This window comes from Branchiostoma floridae, chromosome 8, assembly GCF_000003815.2.
Source record: "Branchiostoma floridae strain S238N-H82 chromosome 8, Bfl_VNyyK, whole genome shotgun sequence".
NCBI classification, from domain to species: Eukaryota; Metazoa; Chordata; class Leptocardii; order Amphioxiformes; family Branchiostomatidae; genus Branchiostoma; species Branchiostoma floridae.
The window spans coordinates 15602276-15625853 of NC_049986.1; the positions used below are offsets into that span (position 1 = coordinate 15602276).

The 23578-nt window shown below is 41.2% G+C and overlaps 1 long non-coding RNA gene across 1 annotated transcript in view; it reads left to right on the plus strand.

The window, feature by feature from the left end:
• Positions 1-5164: 5164 nt before the first annotated feature.
• LOC118421398 overlaps positions 5165-23578 on the plus strand; it is a 23371-nt gene continuing 4957 nt past the window's right edge. The window contains exon 1 of the long non-coding RNA XR_004831831.1: positions 5165-5573. This is a non-coding gene — a long non-coding RNA (uncharacterized LOC118421398). The remainder of the gene's footprint in view (positions 5574-23578) is intronic.

Consider the following 23578-nt stretch of genomic DNA (forward strand, 5'->3'; position numbering starts at 1 on the left):
TGCTACCTTTCCTTCTCTACTTAGGCGTTATATGATCACTCCCAGAAAGATGAATTGGGCAGATCTACTGTAACTCTAACTACTTAGTAGTAATAATACAGTCAATTGCTGTAGCGCTGCTTTGGCGCCCTAATACTGGCGTTGTACACTAGATATTCCACCGTTAGGACTGAGACTGAACAGGAGTGACGCGAGCACCAGACGATAAAATGGAGTTTAGAACTACCGCCGCCAGTTGTTGATCAGTCTAAAGCGTGTGAGTTTCAAGAAACATCCAGCTATTTATCTTAGAGCCAAGCTGGTTAAATGTACAGAACCTTGCAACTTTATATTAATAATGTTTTCTCTCTTAGAATATATAGCCGTATAAAATATTGGTAACGTTTTTGTTTTTAACAGTGTAATAGTTTTGTTGTCTCGCTCGTTTTTGTGCCTTCAGCGATTTTCAAACCACAAGTCTTTGCTTTGGGGATATTTTTCTTTAGCTCCTCATTCCGTAAGGCCCTTATTCAGCTACACGATCGACGACCAAAATCGGAGTTGTGTAACACTTGATTTCATATAAACTGATTTCATTGCATATGATGCAATGTCTATGTAAAATTTTATCTAACAATTTACACAACAAAGCGCAGAACACTTCACAGATTGTCTATGAAAATTGTTCAGCGATCTGTCATACATTTAGTCTCTCAGTTTTCTCAGTCTCAGTTAAAAGGGGACGTTATCCATCATTCTTTAAAGAACTGTACGTAATTTGATACATAAACTAACAACATGCATCAGCGTCATTCACGTCAGCACATAACCACTACGTACTGCCCATCAATGATATTGCGCAGGAAATTGACTTGATTATAGACTGGCGACAATTTTACGTTCAAAGCAATTTCTCTTTATTATAGCCTGATTTGCCGACGTGATTTCCCCCAGCGATTATTTGATCCAAAATGAAAATGAATTATTGTATAATCAGGTCATAACAACCAGTGATGAACAGTGAAATTAGTTTCATCTGGCCCCTATCGTTTATATTAGGAATTTCTAACTGTTTTTTATGAAGAATTTCTGCCTCTTCGTTCATTGTGTTTCATTTATCGTCATTTTTCCAGTGTAATTTTGTTTGTACTACTCGTAACTTGTGCGTGACCGAATAGATACTATAATATATGCTAACTCTCGATAATTAAGCCCTAATGTAAGTAACAAGTTGTTTTTCACATGACTCGGTAATTCTATCTGAGCATCGAGCAACTTGTTAAATGAGGTCAAAAAATCTTTAAGCATTTCCAATTGAAACCTTTTCTATTATATGATTTTATTACATCCCTATAGCAAAGACAACATGTCACCTTCTGATTTATATATTCAGCTTCTTTTCAATCATGTTGCCAACTTTATCATTACTGATTGGTATTACTAATTAGTATTACTAATATTGTTATTACTAATTAGTATTACTAATATTGTTATTACTAATTAGTATTACTAATTCCTAGTAATAATTACTAATTCACTGTCACTTGGTTATTAAATGAAATCAACGGTACCGGTTTATTTTTCTCTAATGAGGCCATACTGATTTGATATATGTTTGACAGTCTCTGGGCACCACAGAATTGAAGAGAGCGTGCGAAAAAAGGCGGGCAAAAACACTTCCTTTGTTACGAAGTCTAAATAGTCAGAAAGGTTGAAAAATGGCTTAATTAACGCACAGAACATGGTGTGAAAAACAATAATTTCTTTAGTTTTGTTCTCTCCCACCTTTTGTTCGATTTTAAAAGAGTTAATGCCTGTAGGTGATATCTCACTGCACGTGGGGCACCGATGCGACACCGCGGGGTTCGTTTACTGCGGCACTGTTATTTTCGCTTCTTTGTAATTAAGATATTGCTTAATACGTAAAAGTATGAATTAGAAGACAACAAAGTACACAAAGCGTAAGAAAATTCGTTCTTTATCTCTGAAATTCGCTGAGTAATCTTTCGAGCCCCGCAATGCCTTACCGGTGCCCCAAATGCAGTGAGATACCACCTTTTGTATCAGTGAGATACGCAAGCTGATGCCATCCTTATAATGAAGTTACTGCGGGCTTATTTCTCATTTAATGTTTTATTGGGGAAATCAATTGTTTCTCAGATAGGTCACGGTGGGTAACATTACGGGATCTCCTAAAAGATTGATTTGGTCCTAAAAATCAGAACGGCGCTAACTGGTTAAGATGGAAGGAGAGTAACAACGCATGTGCTGTGATTGTACGTCGAACGGCAAAAGCTGACAAACGGATTATCGTAGGCAAATGTTGTGTTTTTGGTCACCCGATTGACAATAGCAAAAACCTGCTAACCTCCAAGCAGATCCTACCGTAGCTGCCAGAGGAATGAAGCCGACCTAGGAGTATGTATTGCTACCGGTACACACTCCTAGGCCGGCTTCACTCCGGCTTTTGATACTATCTTAGGCTACCGTAGGATCTGCTTGAAGATTAAAACCTGCCGACCCTAGCTTTTTTGTGCAGACTGCTAGCAAGACAGAAATTTAGATCTGAGTGATAAGATTCAATACAAACCAGTAACTACCAATACAGGTTTTGCTATCTCAAATCTGTAATTGTTCATAGTTGCTATAACAGTTAATACGGTGACGTCACCGGCAGTTCTAAGCTCTGATTTGTTCATGACAGAAGAATAAAGAAAAAGAAGAAGAACACGCCAGCAAAACAATTTGTTTACCATCCCAGAAACGTACAAATACTGGTTCATTACCGTCTGGAATGACATATTTGATGAATGTGAAGATAATATCATAACTGGTGCAGACGATCAATGTTGATATAGAATCGTTACCGCCAAACGCTTTTTATCAGCCGTGGCTAGCTGTGAAATTGGGCCGTACTCCCCAAAGATTTATACCAGCTAAAATCGAACATACGAGCTTTCGATGGTATTTGACTTCGACAAATGATGTATCTGACGCCATATCACGGGCGTAAAAGTTATCATTGCGTTACATTACGTCTCGGGGGTCTTCAAATGCGACAAATCACAAAATGCTGTTAGCGGTACATACTTATGGATTCTGTGAGAAATTTTGACACGTACTTTTAAAGGATGTAATTGTATCGTTCCTTTTTCATGCTAATGTGTAACACTTAACGTGTGTAACAGCTTTGACATACACTGCGTCATTCCACCATCTCATTCATATTCCCATGGTCATAGTTTCATTCATTCATGCATGCATCCATCCATCCATCCATCCATCCATCCATTCATTCATTCATTTATTTACTCACTCACTCACTCACTCACTCACTCACTCACTCACTCACTCACTCACCCACTCACCCACTCACTCACTCACTCACTCACTCACTCACTCACTCACTCACTCACCCACTCACCCACTCACTCACTCACTCACTCACTCACTCACTCACTCACTCACTCGCTTTCATTCCGTTCATATTCATTCACTCATGCATTCATTTATGCATTCGTTCATTCATTCATTCATCCATCCATTCATTTTATTTGCAAAGTTCAAATATCTCAGAGGTTCGTCCCACCCGGTCTTGTAGTCATCGGAAGAAAATAAGCGATCAATTCTACAGCCAACAGTTCGGACATCACTTTCTACAGGAGTGTAGTTTCAGATGGAGAATACCAGCAACTCTTCCAGCCTCATGGTGTATCCTATGTCACAGAGTTAAAGAAGAAAATGTAGGGTTTGGTTATTTGTAGAGATTTGTCATGAACCTTTCTATGACAAATCATTAATCACATTCATTGCATCATGAAAATTTACTATATATTACTGATACATATTAAATGGGTAACTTGCATACTAGTCTGGAATACGAAACGATTTGCTATGACGAGGAGATAGAACACGTTACAGAACAGACACACATTCAGACCTACAGATTTACGTTCATGGTTTCATGGGCATTCCTGCGTGACTAGATCTCTAGTGCTGGTGTGTTACAACCCTGTCACATTTGGCGAAAATCGATCGGACGACGATTCTGCGGCAATCGCCCGAGCCTCGCTTATAATTATAACTTTATTGTACATCAATTGTACAAGATACAAAGTATGACTTATATGGGATAGGGACGGTTTTCAGGTGAAAAATACGCGCAACCCTCTGTCGATCTTAAATATGGCTGATCTTCTATCGATACGCCCGAAGATCGTAGATAATATGACGCACAGGGGTATTACACAGCCGGAGAGCGAACTTTATTGCGCGACAATTGTAACAGGTGCAATGTATGGCCACTTGTGCATACATAGCAGTTGGACTATGCTGATGTTGTATAACGATTTAAAGAATTCATGTGCTTCATGAATAACAATCTAACTTTGCATGATGATAGTCTAGCTAGAACATCATGCTAATGTATATCATGCAATATGTTAGGTCAGTAATGTATAACATTGTCTCCAGATCGTTTTTGGACAGAGGTGCAGATAAATTCGCCCATATACTTGTATTATGTAGATATATGAACAGGGCATGATAATATCATTTTGAATATCACTGTCTCTGAATGCGGCAATATCATCATTAGTTCCACATGCAATATGACAACCCCTGCATGGTGTACATAGGAAAATATATCAAAGAATGACTAGACGCTAGAAATCCCTCCTAAAAGACCCTATTCACCCCATATTACATAGTAGTACCCTAGTTTGTTTAAAGTACTAGAAGATTAGCCATATAGAACTGTAGTTGTGTATCAGTAGATGCCATGCTTTGTACCTTGTACAATTGTTGCGCGATAAAGTTATTGTTATGAACAGGGTATGATGATATCATATATTGAATATCTCTGTCTTTGTATGCGGCAATATTATCAATAGTACCACATGCAGTTTAAGGGTGAAGCGGGAATTATTATGAAAACAGGGCATGATGATATCATATTGAATACCTCTGTCTTGCGGTAATACCATCATTAGTTCCAGATGCAATTTAAGGTTGAAGCGGGGCCCGGGGTCAGCAGGAAGGCCGACAGGAACGGACTCACCCAATTTTTTTTTTGTGTTGGATATTTCAGTTTAACTTGCGGCAATATTATCATTAGTTCCACATGCAATTTAAGGTTGAAGCGGGGCCCGGGGGCAGCGGGAAGGCCGGCGGGAACGGTCCCGTCACGCGCCGCCATGCCGACTTGATGGATGGGCGCCGTGTAATCACCCGGTAAGGCGTATTACTACGCCGTAATGGCATCTGCATGCGAGCCGACCGTACCGGCACGTAAATTATCCCACCAGATTCACCTCGCAGCCGCGGCAGCCACCGGATGTTTTCCTTGAAGCTTGAGGAGAGGATTGCAGCTGATGGGAGAATCTTGAGGGGCGTTCCTTAGAGAAGGAGGTTGTAGGTGTGCCCCCAGACTGTAGAGATTCTAACTGCAGCGTGAGAACCGGACAATGTGTGCTCGTGTATGGAGGGAACCGTGATAGGGCATAGGATTGATCCGTTCCTGGGAAAAAACAGTGGCAGTAAAGTACCGGGAACCGGACGGGACGAAACTGTTGACACGAGGGCAGTGAACAAAGGTAAGTGATGTTGCATAAATCTAAAAAATGTAACGTTGGCATGTAGTAGCATCCGATGTACAGTTTTAAAACCCTGCTATAGTACCACAAAACTAGCGTATGAAGATGTTTTACAAGACCCAGAACGGTAATAACAGATTTTGGTGTTTGGTGGACCTCTCAGAATGGGAGGGGGACGAAAAGGCCTCTTCAAAATTCTATAATCAGATATAGCTCCGTTATAATAGTGCTGCCAAATTGAGGATTAATATCATTTTGACATACTGTCTCAAGTACTGAGATGTAAATACATGTATGTGCAAACTCACGTTTAACACTCATAAGAGTATGCTATATCATTGTTATATTACAATATGCACCGTGCATTGCATAACATAACGTGGATCTAGAAATACAATAAGCATTGGCCTAGATTCCCCTGCTGTGTTGTTAATGTCATTATTGACAAACTGACTGTCAGCAAAATCGAAGAAAAACAGCATACATCTAAGTGCTTATGCACGCTTTTGCGATTCTGACACGCAGAGTTGCTATAATACAGTTAAGGAGAACCTTTGCCGTAATGCTTAACACAGATGGTTATCCACGAGCGACCGCGTTGAAACTCTGGCGAGGAGAGCGAAATTGACACAAGAGGGATCAATTTCATTTTCATCCCGCGGTAAAGGTTACGGAATTGTTGGACTAATAGATTTCATCCGTCCGGGGCGCGTGTTGGTTCCCAGTTCCCGGTCGGAAATTGAACAGATATCGCCGCCGAACATCAGTCATCCGACAAGGTTGTCCCGAACGACACATACGGCGCCTGAATATCAAAATATGCGGAGTGGTGGGTTGGTCTGTTGATGATGGTTGGTTGGTTCGGTGAATATGCTGTTTCATTGGTTGGTTGGTTGGTTGGTTGGTTGGTTGGTTGGTTGGTTGGTTGGTTGGTTGGTTGGTTGGTTGGTTGGTTGGTTGGTTGGTTGGTTGGTTGGTTGGTTGGTTGGTTGGTTGGTTGGTTGGTCGGTTGGTTGGTTGCTTGGTTGCTTGGTAGGTTGCTTGGTTAGTCGCTTAATATCATCTCAAAACTTCTGGCTTTGAACTCGCCGAATGGTCAGATGTATAAGCCTTTCCAATGTTAAATCAAAATGCGGTCAATGAAACTGACCTAAACAAACCCGCATATTTCGAATGTCGCTGACTTAAGCAAAGCCACACATTTCCAATTGAACTGACCCTAAACAAATCCACATATCTCAAATGAAATTGACCCAAACAAATCCATATATTTCGAATGAAATGGAGCGTAACAAACTCGAATATTTCCAAGAAGAACGCGCCGCCTGCTCATAATTGAATTTCTGGTTTGCCGTAATAAAATGGCCGCGAGGTCAATAGTTCACAGCCTTTTTCATGAAAATGAGTCTATCACGGCACATAACAACCTTGACACCTTGCTCATATATTCCGCCCTGAAAAAGAGACCAAAAGGGGAGTTTCTAATAATTCTACATAGGCATTTGGAGTACATGATATATATTACTTAGGATAAAGTACGTTGGACTACGTTTTAAAGTATGGTCAATCCTATTATATCTAAAGATATTACCTGGAAAACCACGCGATAGAATGTACATAGTCCTATAACCTAGCGGTATATCAATCTTGCGGCCTTGCCTGCAGCTTAATGAAGAACAAATGACAAGACTTCCATGTACAGGTCCATATATATATGGAACAGTTGGCCATATGGCATACAATCTGTACCGTACTCACTCGTATCTGTCCTTGGTGCTGAAACCGTTGCATAACACATATGGTAGCAGATCGTCATCAGACGTACAGAATGCGTACATTATATGGTACATAATGCTTGTTCCTGAGAGATGGGATCCCGGAAGAAACTAGAGGACTGACTGGACTTTATGTGATTCCTCCAAGGATATGTTGTAAAGTATGCAAGTACCGTACTCACTCGTACCTGGCCTTCGTGCTGAACCGCTGCATAACGCATATGGTGGCAGATCGGCATCAGACGTACAGAATGCGTACATTATGTGGTACATAATGCTTGTTTATAAGAGATGGGACCCAGACGAAACTAGGGTACTGACTGGACTTTATTTAATTCCTTCAATGATATGTAAAAGTATCCATTTATTGTAAATAAAAAAAAACCTTATCCCATACTACACACCCCTCCATTAGTTAGATAAGCCTTAAGTTAAGCTATAGAACTGTAGTTATGTAGATGCCATACTTTGTACATTGTACGATTGTTGAGCAAGTTATATATGTAATGATGATATATTGACGTATTTTACATCATATTTCTGTAGATGCAAAATCATGTGAAATGGTGCGCAAATCACCACAGCGACAGTCTGGCGATTTCATTCATCTGGAAGAAATATGGCGGCCCTTACTCTCAATTTCATGCGACAGCGAGCAAGTCACCTTGTGGCTCAGCTAATTTTTATAGGAGACGCATAACTTGCCTCATCCGTCACCTCTAAAGCTATCAATAATTAAAGGGTACAGGGTCGACCTTATGCGCTTCTTTAACATACCAATGTGCGTAAATACTTACGAAACAAGTCACTTTAAACTGACAACGGCGTTACTAAGTTAACTGTATTTTTCTTCTGAATTACAAATTAGATCATCCTTTGCATGAAGAATTATATGATTTGATCAGATTATTGTCTCACATTCTTTTTAAGCATCGAGTATTCATCAGATTTTGTGTACATACTTTATAGGTTACAAACGCTACAAGGTCAATACCCACCTTTCCAAAAGCGATGTGTCAACGTTCATATAAAAGGATCAGTATGTTGATGTGGTCATGATGAAGTGTTCTTTATGCATGGCATCAGCAATGTTCTGTTACGCTCATAGTCATATCGGGGTTCATTTGCATATTGGGTTTCAGTTCATATCACACATTACCAAAGTACCAACCACCAATATATCTGCATGGTACATTTACCCCTTCTATCATTGAGACAGCATATAGAATATGAGAAAAAAGAAAGAAACGTACCGTTTTGAGGTATTGAGCTTCACGCAAATTCTCCCATCAGATGACCTTGCATTTTTTTTATTTACTTTTGGAAACATGAGGACAATCTGGCACTGCATTCAAGTTATTAACTTATATTAACAGCGCCACATACACAGTGCAGACAGAAGGTAAAGGTAGTCTTTTCTTTTACCAATGTTGTATACTATCTGGACCGAGGTCGGGTACTATTTTACACCTGGATAAAGTGAGGAAGGTCGTGTTAAGTCCTTTTCCCAAGGACACAACGTCGGGGCACGGCGAGTATCGAACTCGGGACCTTGCAATTAAACCACTGGAACCTCGGGAACCCTTTTGTCAAAGAGAAACCCAGAATAAAGTGAAAGAAAATAGACACTTATCTTTTAGTCCGTGACTAGGAGTACAGCAATATATGTAACGTTATATGATGATTGCTGGTGTAGTGATTTTCTGCTTTAACGGTAAGATTGAAAAATGCCAAATACCAAGACTCTGGAATAAAGCTTGAAGATGAAGGACGTCGCCGTTGGTATTTTATGACTCCATCGCTCAACCATGTCATTTCAAGACGACATGCGAGGCTCACTCCTGGATTAGTGGTGAAATCCCGAGTGTCTGAGTGTGGTGCCTGTGTCCTTTACTGACATGGAAACCACCAAAAATCAATCACAAGGGGTTCAAATAGCCTACAAACTAACTGCATTTAGAACAGAAAAATCGTCAATGGGGGAGGGTCAAAGAGGTGAAGCACTTTGTTTAGTATCAACTATGTTATACCATATAATGAAACAAAATGGAGACGACCTGAGGCCAATCGCTTAGGTGTATCTTCAGAGGTCATCTGGGGATACCGTCCGATAGACCCTGTGATATTCTGGATGATATCTCGGAACGTCATTGATAAAATAAACAGGAAAGCATCAGTTTGTTTTAGAGACATCACAGTGACATACCCAGCTTTCCCACATTCACAGACGAACAGAAAGCCACTTTCCTCTTAAAATCACAGAACCCACAAATTGTAAGGGCTTTTCGACTTCTTCTGCTTCCAAAAAAGAAGTCAAACCCACTACAGTCAAGAAAACTCCAAGCAGAGCTTGATGGGGGAAATCGTGCCCTTTTCTAGCTTACATGTCGTCTTTTTCTGTCAGCTGTGGTGGAGATGGCTGACAGAAAAAGGTCACGATTTTCCCCATCAAGCTCTGATGGAAAATAACGGCGAGTAAATATGGATGCTTGCATCTAACATGCTCTTGATAACGCAAACGAAACTTCTTCAGCAACAGTAAGTGCATTAATTAAGGTTACAGGTATGCAAATGAGAACGTAAAGTAAGAAGAGCCAGCCCCTGCATGTCAGTAACGTTGTTTTCCGTCTGTTCCGGCTGATCAATATTTCACCAAATTGCACATGTCTGTGGTGTCCCCGTCTCATGTCCAACTTGTTCTCGGTCTTGATTAGAATACATAGGTCTGCTCGGTACGTGACTGGAACTTTTAATGAGAAGCAACGAACTTGACCTTGATCATTACACATCTAGCGGAGTTCGGTCTCTTTCAAAGTTTGTTTGAACCTTTATTTATTCATGAGAAGCTCATGAGGTCATGAGGGAGGTAAGGGCCAGATAAAATATAGCAGAGATTGAGAATAAAGTTGATATGTAAATAAATGACTACGATTGCATTTGTGCAAATTAAAGCTGTATACACAGTTTTATATTAGTCTAAGATGAAAGTGTTGAATAGAATTTTGCATTCATTCTTAAGCCACAGAAACAGTGCTTGGGTGGCATGTATATGGGCATGAAATCTAAAATATAAATTTAGATGCAGATACGGGTACAATACATTACATAGTACATTGATGAGTGAAAGCGAATGCTGTCTGAAACGTCTGGTTATTTAAGAAAGACTTGTCCAGTTGCTAGAGTTACTTTATGTATTGTGCATTCCCCAGAACATCCTGACCACTGTACTGCCTGGTGCCATCAATCACAACAGGAGCCTGTTGGCTCAGAGTCACACCTCTCCCATCTCCTCCACACCTGCTGATCTTTCTCAAGGCGTGTGAAAACAGGCGCGTCAAAATTGGACCAGAGATCTAACATATATTCTAGTAATTGCTGACATCAGTTGGTGAGTTTGATTTAGGTTGTGCGTTATTTACGACTCAATCTGGTTTAATGTCTGATTTAACAGCCACGAGGGGCATCTTACCGCAGAATTATCATTTGTCAGAGCCGCCAGGAATAGACATCACAATACCTCAGGCCGTTTGTACTACAGCAGTAAACAAGTGAAATACTGTTGTTGAGTACTATGTCTTGATCGCCTCACCTTTGTTATTTCCAATGCTTATTATCTTTACTCATAAAAACAGAACAATCGTAGTAAAGAAATCAATTATCTGATATGAATTCCTCCATAAATATGTATTGCTAATGCTAAGACTATAAACTTGTTGGTAATAAAACTTGATTACATGCGGAAATTAAGAAAGCTCAATGATGTATGACACAATTAAACTTATCTTGTGCTACCAGTGATTCATAGATCATAACATTGATGAACATTCATGAATATAGTAGGCTGGCAAAGGCTACAGACTAAGTGGCACAGTGGCTTTGTGGTTAAGGTTGTTGACTCCGAATCCCGAGGTACTGGGTTAGAATCCCTGACATGCACCAATGCTGTGACCGTGCTTGAGAAAGGCACTTGACACAAATGTTTTCACGCAAGTCAGGTGTAAATGGACGTCTTTGGCTGGGGACGTACTTTGTATAGGACGTTAAATGGAGGTGCCGTATTCGAGGACAACCACACCTCGAGTACGTTAAAGAACCCACCACATTTATCGACTAAAATAAGAGTCCTTCCCAGTGCGAGTGGATTAAACTGGTCTACCTGATCATGACTATCCTGGCCTCATGTCTCCCGTGACTCGAAATTACTTTTTCAAATGGAAATTGTTAGTAAAAATCGGAATAACGCATTTGTGTCGCTGAACGGCTACGTCTCAACTTTCGCGCTAGTCCGGCCCACCAGACTGCAGATGATTCCTGCAGCTGTTGAGGAAGATTGCAGTATTGTTCGTGCAATCTTCGGGGTTATCCTGGGATAGTATTGATCCAAGACCACCCAGTGCCCATCTGAAGACACGTAGGCTCGTTCTTTCTGCTACTGTAATTGGAAGGTGCCCGGCTGTAAATTGAGACGGCCCTTCCATAGATTCAACTCACATATCACATACCACATACACACGCGATATGACGCAGCCATCTTTTGGATGTAAGGTATGGCACAATCCTGACATTAGAGCTCTAGGTAGTATATGTAAATAGATAGATAAATAGAAATGTGTAAATATGTAGCTCAAGCTCTCTCTCTCTCTCTCTATCTCTGTCTCTGTCTCTCTCTGTCCCTCTCTCTCTGTCTCTGTCTCTCTCTCTCTCTCTCTCTCTCTCTCTCTCTATATATATATATATATATATATATATATATATATATATATATTCTATCTCTCTCTCTATATATATATATATTGCAAATCTCCATACTATTAGAGGTCGCACTTTTATTGACCATAGATTACTGTTATTGAAGAGTTGTGGTAAGCATGTTATATATTCAAGATGTAGGGATATCTTGTATTCACTGTCCCGATGACATCGAATGAGGATTTGTACGCAACGTGCACCACTGTACTTACGTCAATGAACAGCAAAGTACCTGGTGGATTTGAACAGATGTTTAATCCCTGTTTCCTGGTATAGTTTGGAAGGGGAAGTAAGCCCTGTAATCTATAGTACCGTGGGACGGAGAGTTTGCCGTCATCAAGTCCATAAAAGGAAATTCTTACCAGGCATTTCCTGGAAGATGACGCACAATTCAAAGATATTCTTAGATATTCTGAATATACCATTATCTCTAGTTAGTTCACGAATCTTAATTCAGTGTATGGAAACCCACGAAGGCAACATCCTGTGGCAGTATCCTTCTTCTTTTGTTATGCGCTTTTACTCGTATATAGTCAAGAGACTTTAGCAATTCAAACGTAGTTTATATCCATGTACTTCCTATCATATTCCATACAGCATGTACTTGCGATTAGACATTGGTCATGCATTTATAGTTAAAATATTATTTGAATGTACCCTTCCCTAACCTTATGTGTAATAAGAGCTTGACGTCATCAATTCTATAAGAGGAAACCCTTACCCAGCATTTCCTGGAAGATAAGTTCAGTGCCCTGTATATTGACGTTGACCCATGACATAGGGTAAGAGTTGGTTTTATGCTCCAGCTGGTGCGGTGGGTTGTGGGATTTAGTTATTACTACAGCTGATATAATCTGCCCCTTGGGGAGACAGCCACATTTTCTGTCGTAAGATTCTTCTCTCGATTAGACTGAGCTCAATGGAGTGTGCCAGATTGCTTCATTCTCATCGACATTTCCTTTCTAAGAACTCAAACAGAAGGGTTGAGAAGATCACAGGAAGTCGCTGCAATGTTCCATGTCACATGAAGCAATTTTGGAAAATCTTCTAGCTGTAAGGGGTATGGTTGGTAATGACCTTAATCTCGAAGGCATCTCGATCTTGAAGCTTTATGAAGTGATCTTGTCTGTATTGGCATGTAACTGCAGCTGTATAAAACGATTGCAAAGTTTACGGTATCTAGTGCCATTTTTACAACTCAGCAGAGCATCTTGACTAGCTCCGTGATGGACATCCGTGTAGCTCAACTGGTAGTAGTTTTACGGTTGAGCTGGTTCCAATTAGTCGGTATCTGGGAAACCCTGGTTCAATCCCGGAAAGGGCATCTCGATTGGGGCTGCACCAGTCGTTCGGAAGGGACGTAAAATGAGGAGAGCTGCGTCGAGCACATTTCTGTAGTCTACGTATATTTTCTATGTCTGTATCTATTTAACCTACTTTTCCATGTGGCAAGTAAATAAATATGCATATATGATTGCATTTGTGTGTGGTTAGTGTGGCTTAACTGGTAGAGCGTTCGGCTCGGAATCGAAAGGTCCTGAGCTTGATACCCACCATGCCCCGACGTTTTGCCCTTGGGAGAGGCACTTTACATGACTTTCCCTGACGGTGGAGTGACGCTCTTCGGCTGGTCTGTCCAATTGTGTGCCAAAAATACACCACGGATTTGGTGCGCCAATGTGTCAACATCTGCACATTGGTCTCTCAGCAAGAACCGCGCTAAATCTATTTTATGCCCTTAAAGAGGAAGGGCTAGCAACCCCTCCTTGTAAAATATACCCTGTTACTGAAACGGCAGGTAATCTTACTGTACTACTATGTCCGAACGAGCCAACGTTATGGACGTATCAGACTCATCATCATAAAGTCTGCTGAATCATAGGTTTATTTGGCTGTAGAAGAGAAATATAATCCAACAACGCAATCACGGCCAGATGGCCTGGGACGACCCTCCAGATTCATCCATCCTACCTTCACCTTTAAATCCCTTTTGTGGTTTGAGAGTTTCATCTGTCTTCTAGACGGATGGGTCAATGGGACTTAAGGGCATTATCTAGAACAAAATTCTACCTATTCTTTACATACCCATTCTATCAGACCGGCGAAGTCATTTTTCAAATGCGTCGCGAACTATTAAAAGTTTGGCAGAGCTCTACGAACTTCCTATAGCTAGATAATAACACGAATCTATTCCCACTTTGTGTGTTACGTTCTTTTCAGTCGTATCTTTATAGTCTACGTGATAAAATGATGAAATCAACAAATCTCACAGATAAAAAAAGCGATCCTTTTTTACGCGTTGCGTGTTTCGTTGTCTTTTCAGTCATCTATGCACTTCATCAGGAATATATGGGTTCTTTGGGTTCTTTGGCTTGAATGGTTAGATTTTTCTCTCTTCGTCGTTCGTCACCAAAGAAGAAAGAGATTACCACAAGCTATTGTCTTCGCGGCTTCCTATACACTGAAATTACTATTAGTGAACTAGGGATAATGGCATGTTAAGAATATTGAACAAGTCGTTTTTTGAATTGGCATTGTGTCTTGTTTATGAAAGTGTATCATGAAAGAAGAGGAAAATCACCACGAAAAAATATTGCCTCCTTCGCGGCTTTCCAAACACTCAAATGGCCATCAGGGAACTAGGGCATGACGGGTAACGACGTGCGACCGTTATTCCGGCCGTTCATTTGTCTCCATCCCATCCCAGCCGCACCTTTCTTGCCACATATGCCAGGAGTCAATGAACCTCCCAACCGTTCAGGTCCCTGGTTACTCTCCAAGCAGAGGTTGAGTCGCTGAGATCCTCGTAAGAAGAGCGTCCGTGTAATATTTCCGACGACTACTATATCTCAGCGACTCAACCTCTGCTTGAATTTAAGAGTAGTCCCTGGTGGGGTAATGCCTTCTTCCCAGTCGCACCTTTCTGGCCACATATGCCAGGATTCAATGAACCTCCCAACCGTTCAGGTTCAGGTAATGCCACCTTTTCCACAAGACGTCGACCTCGCTGCGCCCTCTCTGCGACCTTAAACGGATGTGTATAACCTTTGATTTTATGCCTGGTATATTATTCAATAATCTGTAACTCAAAAAGACAACAACATACACAAAGCGTAAAAGATTACTTTTTGCGGTCACGATACCAGCCTGCTGCCTAGTGTTCACATTTTATTGTACTTGTCGCAACCTGAATAAATTTTTCTATACAATGCGATTGGACAAAAAATCAGGTCGCAGATTGAGCGCGGCGAGAGCGCCGTCCTAGTGGATTGGGTGGGTATGGACCGATCCCAAAACCCCACCCCCTGTTCGATCATGGTTCTATTTCGAACACCTCCGTCAAAAATAGCCATTTCTGTCACACGGGGGCAGTTTTTGACGGACGTGTTCGAAATAGAATAGAGGGTTCTATTTGTTCGATTTGACGTTCGACAGGATAGGTCCATTACGGCAGTAGTTCAGGCTGGAGAAGTCTCTCGCACAATAGCATCTCTTGGGAAATCTTCGAATGCCACGCTCCACAAGATTTGGCCTGGACCAAGAGGAACATTACTTACAAATGTTGGCACAATCCCTGTGAGCGGATGCCAATGTTGGGGATTTATCTAGATTTACTCAATATAGCGCAAGGAATAACCCTTTCAGGCTAGCAAAGCATGGAGCGAAATGTTATGGTCGTCTTGGTACAAATCTAATAGGTGGTAGCTGAAAATCTATCAAAAAGTCGTCCTCTTGTCTGTGGTGTACATGTGACCCACATGAGGTGAAGAAAGACATCGGTCCCGAGGCATGGACAAGGTGGCCTTGTGGTTAGGGTTAACTTGGAGGTACTGGGTTCGAAGCTGGAGGTACTGGGTTCGAACCTGGAGGTACTGGGTTCGAACCTGGAGGTACTGGGTTCTAACTTGGAGGTACTGGGTTCGAACCTGGAGGTACTGGGTTCGAACCTGGAGGTAATGGGTTCGAACCTGGAGGTACTGGGTTCGGCTGATCATTGACAGCTGTCAATGTTGTGCCTTTGGGAAAGTCACTTTATACGAAGTTCCTCACCTCACGTACCTCGGGTACGTTAAGACGGCTACGCCTGCCGTGTTTGGGGAGAGCCGCATCTCGAACATGTGTTACAGAACCCACCACACGTATCAAAATGAGGATCAAGGAGGGATCCATTGCGCTCCCGGTGTGAGTAGGTCATATAAATCTGTCCCGATATGCAGCTTGTACTGTTCAGTACAAACCTGGAGTGTTACGCCATTAGTCGGTTTGCCGGATATGCAGTACAAAGATGTATATGCTTCAAACTGACAGGACGTATGACAGGATTTCCTACTGCAGACGCACGCTTTTCCATGTACTTTATGATGGGGAATTTTGCTGAACCTTTGCGGTAATGGCGACCTTGTTGCTAGCACTCCGCCTTGTCAAAACCGTAAGCCCCTATTCCTGTTTTTCCTAAGAAAATCCTGGCTTCAGGCTATGTAAACCTTTTACTGTCGCTTGAATTTCAATACACTTTGAGAGGAACGCCCAGTGTATGTCAATAGGTTGGTGTGAGGGGTGATAACATATTCCCAGTGGAGGTCGAACGTTGTTTACAGCAGATGATATCGAATGGAGGCAATGATACGGTACTGGATAGCAAATGTCACCTCATATGAAAGGAAATTCTATTTTGATGTTCCAAGAGATGTTTCGTTATGACGACCAAGAGGAATGCATTATAGATCAAGAGTAATATCTACTTTATTGGGGGCGTTCATTTTCACGTAAGGCCACACCAAATTTATTTGTTGCTTCTCGATTTTTTTTTTCAGAAAAAATATTTTCAAAGGGTCTGGGGTGAAGATATACGGCTTGAATAACACAAAGAACAACAGAATTTTTCAAGTTTTAATGGCACGTTTATGCAATAAATTCCTTCCTTTGGTTTGTTACTATTGTGTTGACTAAAAGGCATTTTTTAAATCTGAGATTATGTGCATATGGCAATATTTACAGGTTTGTAATAGCAAAACCTGTAACATTTTTCTCGAGACTCATTTATTTTTGCAAAATGAAAAAATGGATAGGCAAAACCGAAAAGTAACAAATAGATTTGGCGTGGCTTAAGAATGAACGCAAGCACAAACACAGGAAGAACATATTTTGTGACCGGTGGATCGAAACGTAAAATCTAGGTCGTTAATACACGGTTCGGCAAGCAAATTGATGTCCAAGAAGGCATGCAATTGCCGTTATCAACAGAACAAGTAATTGTGTCTCTCGCTAATTAAAAGCGTAACTGATTGTCAAGGTATGAAGAAGAGAGAAGTGCAGCGGACGTGACAGATGGAAAACGTCACATCCGGTCTCTTGATCCCCGCATATAGCTAATATTCTCGACAAGATCTGCCCCTAAGTTTGACTCACCGTCGATGACAATGGGTGACTCGAACGCCCCCGACCTGATTTTGTTGGGATATAAAAAGGGACAGTCTTGCAGATGAAACATTGCAGGAGCCTGAAGTGGACATCTAGGTACTGTCTTCCCGGCAAATGGGCTATTCTGATAGGTAAGGTATTTTATTGACCCTGTTTCAAATAACGGTATTTCATACCGTAGTCACGTAGCAGGTCAAAGTGTTGTTACGCCTCCGTTCCACTGGCTCCGACCGTGCGAATTGGCAGATAACTCAACGAATTTCATACTAGATAACAACTGATTTTTACGCTTAGTGTAATTTGCTGTCTTTTCAAAGTGGTACTTTTACAGTTTGCATGATACTGCAATTATGAAACAAAGGTCACACAATTCCAATTTAGATCGTGACATGATTGTAGCGCGATTGACGTCTAGTGGAATTTTCAAGCCTCTGTGAATAGTTTCATCAGGTTGATACGTCACTGAATAAAGAGACTCTTTTTACACAACCATTTCTTTATTCTCACCAGGATTTCGATGTCACCGAAACGTTGGTGAGAATAAAGCAATGGTTGTGTAAAAAGAGTCTCTCTATTCGGGAATTCTCAAGGTTTTCGTCCAGCGGATGTTGTTACAAATGTAACGAACGCCGCGCTTCCTGGATTCTACATCAAAGACAGCTGAGGGAATTGAGATTGTCCATGAAACCAGTAATTCAGTGTCCATTACCCTAACTGCCACCTAAGTAGTCATTACGCCCGTTCAGCTTATCGACAAGGTACGTCGTCTTACTATCAAAGCATCGAGATAACTACTTACCTATTGGAAAACACTTTTGGGCGGATTGGATCATTTTTCACGGCGATGAAGAGCTGCATGTCAAGGTTAGACGTCACAAGTTTAAAGATGTTGCCTGGTTTTATGTTCGGAAGTAATAGGCGTATACATGATGGGTGCAAAATAGAATAACAGGAAATAACATTCATTTGTCGTGGGAAGTTACTTCTGTCATGATGATATTCCGGAAAAAAGAGTCTATGTTCACCACTTTGAAGACCCTATACCGGAAACAGCCTTGTTACAAAGGCTTGCAGCTTGTGCGTTTGGAACCCTAAGTGCTTGGAGTGAATTACGGAGATGGCTCCAAATTCGCGACTGTTTTTAAATCACTTTTTTCAAAGTTGAATTTTAAGAGCCAAGAGGTGTTATATGATTATGTCATAATTTTTGTTATTTGGCCTTTTTTACATACACGTTATCGATGTGAAGTCTTTCGTCATGTAAAACAATGGATTGATGTCGTGCCGTGTGTCCTCTCAACCCTCAAACCACCGTATGGGGTCAAAACTGACCCCAGGCGTATATCGATGTGTGCCATTATGTCATTTCTTGTCGAAAACAAATGTCCTTCCAGGAGTTTGTTTGTATATATGTCCTATAACGTCTTATACGTTTTTTACCGAGATTGGCTCATTGTTGATTAAGTTATTCTAGAAAGTTTCTGCATGGTCCAGTGGGGTCAAAACTGACCCCAGCATTTTTTTAAACATACTTTTGTCACCCACACCTAAACTACTTATCGTAGGATCACAAAATTGTCAGAGAATGATGTACATGTAAGCCAAAATTATTGTAACAACTTTTGTGCCATTATCATGTTATATGACGACATTATGACGTCATCTGGGTAATATCGGCCGCCATTTTGGATTTTGACTGATGACGTAATCAAATTAGCATAAATTATGAATATTGAGTCATTTGTTTTGTTTATTTGTTTATTCAACAGATCTCCATTAGTGATTACAATTGAAATTGCATCTCTAATCTTCCTGGAGTCGTTACAAAAACACATTACATGATACAACATTAACACATAATGAATATGTCTGTCAGAATTCCGTTGCCATGGCAACATGAAAAATGATGAACATACTTTGTTCACTGAAAATGTTTGTTATCAAGTTTGATGGCCCTAGCATAAGCCATTCAGGCGCTATACGGCATTGAAGTTGGTACAGGCATCAAAAACCTCCTTCCCGGTCTGAATAGCGTTGGTCCAAAATCTGGTCCTCATGATCTTTTGCATAAATTATGATAATGAGCTAGAAGTATCATCACCTAATGATGTCAGACTGCCCCACATAGATTAATGAAACTATACATATATACAAATCACAAAAAGAGTCACACAAAAAACTGTATTTGTACAAAACGTTTTGGGGTCAGTTTTGACCCCATACGGTAATCTACGTCACAAAAAAAGCTACGGTGGTTTGAGGGTTAAATCGCGTACAACTTCAAAAATAGAGGAAACCCAAAGTGATGAATTTAGCATCGCTCAAGTAGATGACGTTAGATGACGTTACGTTATTACGACTAACCAGAAAGAAAAGGGTAGGTTCATGACATTCTGTTCTTTCGTGCCATATGTGTGCAGTTGGCCAGTAAAGATTGTGTTCGTGCACCGGGCGACATTATACCGCCACGTGAGAAAAAAAACATGAATCTAAATAGATTGGCCAATGCAGCATCAGTATTCCTGATCTATATGCATTTCACACATTTCGGTGTTCAAGACAATCTTGAGAAGGCCTCTATAGCAATGCATATGTATTTATGTTGCGGTATTATGGCACTCGGGGAGAGTTGATATTATACAGGCTTTGTTCAAGAGAACGTGCATTTCCAATGTTGTATACTATCTGGACCAAGAGATCAGTTCATGTATGCGTATGAGGTCACTGCCCATGACACATTTGATTTGGTACGTTGCCATACCCTTGTCTCTTAAAAATGCGCTGTCTGATGTTTTTACGCAATAAACTCTGACCTCTGGGCTAAGCTAAGTTATCGCTGTAAGTAAAAGGTCGACTGGATTGATGAATAATTTATCAAACTTGTAATCCCAATAATACATCAACAGTGATTCCTGGCATGCACTCAAAACAATCTATCGTCTTCCAGAGTTAGGTATGCTCGGATGCCAGGTGTGCATCGTTACAATTCATGCCTGGGGGACACCAGCAACAGAAATGACAGAGGTTTCAACTTAATATTCATCCTTTATATTCTTCACGTTGTTTTAGAAGTCGACTTGGCATCAAAGCCAGCTGCAGTTGTACGGATTGGGTCGCTTGACACAGGTTATAAGGACAGTGACACTGTACACCTATGACACCAGCTGCCCTTCCTATGTGCTCGGACCATGCTCCGGCCGCCCTTGCATCTGTATCTGTATCTATATAGCAGGTATACCGGCCCTTTTCCGTGACACATCGCTCTGTGCGACAGCAGCTTCTTTTATCACACTAAAAACTTGTCACATCTACCCTTTGCACATCTAACTGGGAGCTTTGTAAGGATGCTCAAACTCAGGTCTAGAAGAAAACGAGTTTTTGAACACATCAATCCTGGGTTGATAACTCAAGTACTTGGAGGCATGACTATTTCACTCTTTTGTGGACTGGTAAAAAATATTAAGCAGTTGATACATCCACTGGTCATTGCTCCTCTTATGATCAAAGCGTCTTGCCAGTCAGCAACTCCTTCAGCCACTGCCGCAGCATCTTGTAACTCGACACAGATGCTGTTGATATAATTCTAGTTGTTTGTTACAAACCTGACCAAGCATAACGATCTTCGACCCTAACACATTGCTTAAAATCGATTTTTACAATTCAGTATCGTTCTCGCCGTCCATACTCCCAAGTCTATACAAAAGCACGCCCAGCTGAGTCGACCTTTACCTATGTGATTTCTGATGCCAGTCAGTTGGAAACATTCTAAGAAAGTCAATACAGCAGTCGATACGTATTTCGTTCGTTCGTTTCGTTAAGGCCCTGGTTCTAGAATACACTCTAAAACTGGGAACAAGGACAGATCATCAGTGATAGCATGTAGTACCTAGTGGCACATAGGGCAGCATGTTTTCTTGCTGTTTCAGTAGTGGGACATGTTTATATACGGGGTGCCAGCCCTTTCACGTGTCGACGCACCTCCTCAAACACTGGACCCCCATTTTATGTTAATTCCAAAAGACGAGTGCAGCACCAACTGAGACGTCCTACCGTTAAGGTGCACTCTCACTGCACTTGCGTCAAGCTTGCGTCACTGTGGGGTTCGAAATATACTTAACGAATTTCAGAGATATTTTTTTTTATTTTTTGTGTATTTTGTCGTCTTCTAAGTCATACTTTTGCGTATTACGCAATGTCTAAGTAATAAAAATAGGAGAAAATAACAAAACAGTAACGCGGTGTGCGAACCCCACAATGACGCAAGCTTGACGCAAGTGCAGTGAGTGTGCACCTTAACCCAGGATTGAATCGGGTTTACCAGTAACCAACTAACTTGAACAAGTAGCTCAACCGTGAGGTTGCTACCAGTTGAGTTACACGGTTAAAAAGAAGACAACCTATTTTTCGTTATCCGTGCAATGTTGAAGGTCATATGATATATCAGCACGCACCAGACGGTGTCGTTTAATGTCAACTTCACGAACCAGCAACTACCTCAACAATGATGTCGAGAGACTTTGTTGTCGTAACTTTTGATACTGGCGTTCTGTATGGTCGACTTTACTTATATCAGCTGACTCAATCACCGGAGTTACTGGACTGGCAAAAAAATCGAGTTTTGTTTTATCATGTATGAGTCTTAAATTAAGTATTTCCATCATATTCGTTCGCCGATCCATATGGCATATGTTGCAACAGACCTGAGTCAGCTTATTTACAGATGTGTCCAATGTCTGCAACAGACCTGAGTCAGCTTACAGATGTGTCCAATGTCTGCAACAGAGCTGAGTCAGCTTACAGATGTGCCCTATGTGGCAGAGACTGTCATTGTCGTATAGGACTGTTTAGCCACAGTCGACGCTGTAGGGCTGATATCAATTAGGATTTTGCCATGGTCAATATTGACCTAAGGAGGCCATACATATGGCATACTAGTATGTTCCAAGATTTCTTATCTTTCAAACAAACCGAAAGCTGTTTGTGTATGCATTTATTCACTATGCACTAACCACAAAAAGCGATGATCTGACAGCATAATTCTGACGTTTATCGCCGGTTATCTGTGCAAAACGACGATGTTTGGAGAGTTGGATCTGTTCGATGATTCACCGTCAAAGTTGCGACTTGCCACAAATCGATTCATGGATAATTGGTTTCCCCAAAACTGGCAAACTTTTCAGAATCTCCGCGCTCAGCGACTGCGTACGTAATGGGGCTGACAGGTGCAGGTACCAACGCCAGACGGATGTCTGGGCCCGCGGCTGCTGCTGCCAGGCCAATTCCAATTTTCTGGCTGTTTCCGAGCAGCTTGGGTCGTTTTATCTCACAAATATGGCGTTACAGATTGAGCTGCGCGCCAAAGGGTAACACCGTACGTGCCTAACGAGCTCACTTTGCTTGATCTCCGCGACAGTCTGTGTGCAGCAGGTCGCACAATTTCACCCAGAATATCAGGCGGGCATTGCCTTGTCTCTGTTCAGTTGATCTGTAATCACCCAGCATGGGTCGTCTTTGAAATTCATTCCCACGAATTAGCATGGTCCTATTCCACGTTTCGCCGACCTACTCGATTAGAAGACGAGCCACGTATCGAGGAGGGGGGTATTTATGTTTCGAACTACGAACTACGTTCTTCCGTTCCAATCGTTCCAAACAAATAAGGTCAATAATGTAGCAAGTGGCAGGACAGAGCTGCAGGGGCTGGACATCATACATATGAATCTATTTAAGAAGAATAAACAAAGCAGTAATCTCTTGTTAGATTAGAACATATGGAGGCAAATATTAAGTATTTGCACGCAAATGTTACCTTTCTATTTCACCGGAATGTTTTTATCATCTCATGTGTGACTGTTATGTAACGAAAAATAGCCAATGTGTTATAGAGAACATTTGCCCCCAACACGCTCAAATGTTACGGCTGCATGGTACTGTGCCCACGTAAGTCTATTGCAGAACATCGCAATTTGGAAACCCAGGGTCTGTAACCACAATTATGTGACCAGTTTGCAAGATGCAATTTCTGCTATGGATAGTTTAAATGGCCTCTTGTGGTAATGG